Source organism: Sinocyclocheilus grahami, unplaced genomic scaffold (genome assembly GCF_001515645.1).
Source record: "Sinocyclocheilus grahami isolate Dianchi unplaced genomic scaffold, SAMN03320097.WGS_v1.1 scaffold434.1, whole genome shotgun sequence".
Lineage (NCBI taxonomy): Eukaryota > Metazoa > Chordata > Actinopteri > Cypriniformes > Cyprinidae > Sinocyclocheilus > Sinocyclocheilus grahami.
The window spans coordinates 220,988-225,901 of NW_015505613.1; the positions used below are offsets into that span (position 1 = coordinate 220,988).

The window sequence follows — 4,914 nt, forward strand, 5'->3', positions numbered from 1 at the left end:
GAGGTTTGCTCTGATTGGCCAGCTATCCAGTGCGTTGTGATTGTCCGAATACCTCAAGCGTGTGACGGAAATCTTACGCCCCTACCATATTGTGATGATGCCGTCAGGCCGGAGCGATCAAAACCCATTATAAACGAGGCATTCGTTGCATCCAGTGGGGACATAATGGTTGGCAATGTGTTAAAAAAGATTAATTTGGGCCAATATGAATTCATATGATCCAGGGTGGTTTATGCTGGTTAGTGCAGGTTTGGTGGTGGTCTTAACATTTCAAGTTGTATAAATTGGCATTACATGATGTATTATGAACAAACATGAATTAACAATGAATGATATAAATGAAATCATCATATATTTATAAATATAGTTTTATTTTAACCTAGATTAAAAACTGTCCATTGTTAATGTTGTATGTAAATGTTTTTTCTATATATTCATATATTTTGTAAGTATAGTTTCATATATAACATGAAATTAGTTATATATTATCATTATAATTTCATATGTTTTAATCATATAAATAAATAAGCAATGATCACATATCATAATATCAGGTATATTATTGTAAATATATTTATATTTACATGATATATCATACAAATATAAATTTAAACATTAATATTCCTATCCATTAACATCACACACACACACATACACACAGTGTAGTGTATATACACACACACACACACACACACACACACACACTACTAGTCACTACTAACAGGCACATGCTGCAAGTTGGTTATGATCTTTGGCTATCTGTCGCAGTCTTAAAACAAAGGGCGACATCTTCAATCTTGGTTTAAGCCAGTGAAGAAGCCAGGAGGGGACACCAAAATCCCATGCATCCCTGAACACACGAGAACACTGTGCCTGATCTGATTTACCGCTACCAAGGCAGATGGGTGCAGAGAGGAGAGAAGGTTATGATGAGCAAGTGCTCCAAGAGAAGAGGGGAGAAAAGGCATCTTGGAGAGACACAGTGAGTGGTGGTGAAGATTCTGCCAGGATGGAAGTCAGGAGAGCATGTGGTTATTAGTTGGAGAGCAGCAGCTTGTTAACGTATAAGAGGGCTGGATGATCCAAGAGGAGCGGGGAAACAGACTTCCCCCAGGGAAGACGGAGAACATCTGCTGGGTTGCAAACAGCCAGGGAGATGTGACAGAGCGCATAGACACAAACATGCTCACACTTCTAAATACCTGCATAATGACTCAAATGCCTCTCAGCCAGTCATAGAGCTTCGAGTTTATTGAGCTTTGTGCTGAGCCGAGCACAGAGTGACATTTCTAATTATTATTCAGCCAAGATGCCAATTACACACAGTGGGGCAAGATGCACTTACAGATCCTGACCAGATAGTAGCAATGCTGAGCAAACTGTCCACTGAGGGGGTTCTTTGTCTGTTTTTTACACGGAGGTCTGGTGGCTGATGGTACCATGAGAAAAAACATAGTCCCAAAGCCTTTACTGGTGACTATCCAGAGCTGTGACATGAAAAATTAGGGACGAATCAATGTCAAAATTCTGGTTAATATGATAAGCTGATAATTATTTTCATGTTATGGTTGAAATTTTTAAATGGCAGCTATTAAAATGTATATTATTTTGTTAAAATATTTTGTTTGTTTTGTTAAGTAAAATAAATAAATAAATAAATCCTTTTGGATGATAATGCTACATATGTATTTAGGCATCAAAACATTGTAATTTACAGTATAAATATTACATTTATATACATACATATATATATATATAACTTTATAATGTATATTTATAATATTACATTTAACAATGTAATTAGTTTATTAGCGTTTTGAAAATTTTCTAGAAATGTATACAAAACTTAAGTATTACATTTATAAAACAAATTACAATAACTATTGTGCATCCCATGGAAAATATATGTAGGCATCACAACAATATAATGTATATTTATAATATTACATTTAATCAATGTTAAAATTATACAAGGACCACAAAACCAGTCTTAAGTCTTAAGTCTTAATATCCTTTTATGCCGAGAATCATTAGGATATTAAGTAAAGATCATGTTCCATGAAGATATTTTGTAAATTTCCTACCGTAAATATCTAAAAACTTTATTTTTGATTAGTAATATGCATTGCTAAGAACTTAATTTGGATAACTTTAAAGGTGATTTTCTCAATATTTTGATTTTTTTTGCACCCTCAGATTCCAGATATTCAAATAGTTGTATATCGGCCAAATATGGTCCTATTCAAACAAACCATACATCAATGGAAAGCTTATTTATTCCGCTTTAAGATGATGTATAAATCTCAATATCGAAAAATTGACACTTAAGACTGGTTTTGTGGTCCAGGGTCACATATAATAAAGAAATATTATTCATTACATGGAAAACGTAAGTAGGATCCCTCCAGAAACGAATTAAGCACCAGTAAAACATCTGCTATTGCATTTCATATGCTGGTTTAAAAAAAAAAAAAGAAGAAGAAGAAAAAAAATAGTATTTACATGGATACTTCTGAATGGCTGTCAGTGGAGAAAATGCCAGATGGTGCAGTTACAGCATCTACCAGCAGGGGCTGACTGCCAATTAGTGATGAAAATCTTTTTTTCAAGTCATTTCGTTCATTTTAGCAAAATATAATTAAAATGTTACGTGTTACTTCCCTAATATGTCTACTACTTATGCAAGCATTGATCACACTACAAACAATACAAAACTGCTATAAGAAACAGAAAAGATTAATTAATTGTTTACCTGGGTCTTCAGTCCATGATCAGCTCACCTCACCTCTTATCTGACAAGTCTTCGGGTTTGGGCTTACTGCCAATGCTAAACTTGCAAAGCTTTCACACTTGGTTGTGGATGGTTAACAGAATTTAATTAAAAAAGCAAAGAAAAGATGATCGAAAACAAAGAATACACAAAGAACAAGTCGACCAAAGCCAACAGGAGCATATCTAATGGGGGGAGAGGCAGTCTCTATCTAAGCGTACGGCCTGAAAAGTGAACAAGCTAAAAATAGATGTCACTTTGAATGGAATCCAGATGTGAGCAACATAAAGGGAACAGAGGTAAACTCTGTGTGTGTGTGTCTTTGTCCTTCATGAGTTCTCAGCTGGGCCGAATGAGAGGGCAGTGAGCTCTGGTTGAGGGAATCGAGCCGCGAAACTGAAACGAGTCAAGTTGAAGGCTGCTGCTTTCCTCTGATGTTCCTCCACAGCTCCTTACAAAGCAGCTTTGCTATAAATACAGTCTTGCCCTGCTTATAGCTCATAACCGCAGCACTCCAAACACACTCTCTGCTATTAAAGACCTATTTTAAGGCCTTTGAAGCTTTGACATGGATACCAAGGAATGACTTAAAAATACAAAAAATGGACACACACACACACACACACTAATTAGGAAGAGAAAAGCACGTACACGCATATACAGGCTATAAAAACACACCCACATTTGCTAGGACAAAGACGAGAGGGCGCCACAGTCTGAGGCTGACACATAACAGCACAATTAAAAGAGAAGAAAAGGAAAAAAACACATTAAGAAAGATGCAGGTGGTGTGTTTACGCTGACACACGAACGCAAACAGTGTGCTTAAGAGCGTGAGAGCGTGGGCGGGTGGGGGGACGAGGGGAAGTGCTATAATTGCAGTAGATTAGATGAAGGAGTGGTGGGGCTGCCACTGCTTTGGGAAGGGAAGAGAGGAGAACATGGCTCAGCAACAGGAAACGGTCAGAACGGATTACCACAACAATAGGCCGAAAAACTAGCAAATGCCACAAAGTGCACAGAGCGAGTGAAGCAACGTCGACAGAAATGGAAAGAGTTGTGGTGTGGAGAAAAATCACACTCAACTCTTTCTCCTAGTTAGCAATGAAATGCTTTGCACATGGAGACTTCTGCTTAAAGGTGCTGTGGAATACCACACATAAATTGAGAGACATCCCAACTTCCTGACAGATGTCACTGAAATATGTGTCATACCTGTCTCGGTGACTGTGTAAACAGCAGAAAAGAGTCAGGGGAGCGGCCCACGCCTTTCAGCCTATCCGAAAACTAGCCAATCAGAAATGCTCTCTGCATGTGATTCATTGTGCATGTTTATGATTGTGAACATCTGGTTTACGAACATGTTTTAGAGGTGGCGTGCCCAATTCGAGGATTTTTTGTCCCAAAAAATCCTCTATTGTGTGGTGCCATTATGCATATTTTTACACGGCTCTGTGGAATACTTGATTCTGATTGGTCAGTCGCGACATTCCGAGGTATATTATCCCTCGATAACAACCGGTAAAAGTTAATAACACAGGCTCATCCGGGTAACTGAAGTCAGCACTATACTTTTGCTAGGAACATTTAGGTCTGTCACGATTTTTTTGTTGTTGTGCAATATATTGCCCCAGAAATAATTGCGATAAGCGACATTATTGTCATTTTAAAGACCATTTTATGCCACTGAATATATAATCATAATGTAACAGCATAATAATGCAAGAAGGTCTACACACTTCCAAATGACTACAAACTTTTAATTTTTAAGAATATTTAGATCACGGAAATTAAGTATCAAAATATTAGATACTTTTAAAAACCTGAATAAATAGTAAATCAACATTTTCTAACAAAAAGTGCAAAATTACGTAAAAAAAAAAGAAAATGCACAAAGAACTTATATGGAGATTTTTCCATCTACAGATTTTTCCCTGACCTTCTTTTCTCTGTAAATTAAGGGTGCACACTATTGCTGAAAAACACAATCACTACTTAGCGGTCAGATGTCCATATGCACAAAGGCACAGATCCCTAAACAAGGCCATATCTGCAGATAAAACTTTTTTTGCAGAAGCATTTTTTAAATTTGAACTAGCACCTCATGACTACACCACGTTATGTAGGAGAAGCTGCAAAAGACA

At 36.9% G+C, this 4,914-nt stretch overlaps 1 protein-coding gene across 2 annotated transcripts in view; it reads right to left on the minus strand.

Annotated features, from left to right (window-relative positions):
* Positions 1 to 4,914, minus strand: part of sema4c (sema domain, immunoglobulin domain (Ig), transmembrane domain (TM) and short cytoplasmic domain, (semaphorin) 4C) — an 86,911-nt gene that overhangs the window by 13,215 nt on the left and 68,782 nt on the right. The gene's annotated exons all lie outside the window — the stretch shown is intronic.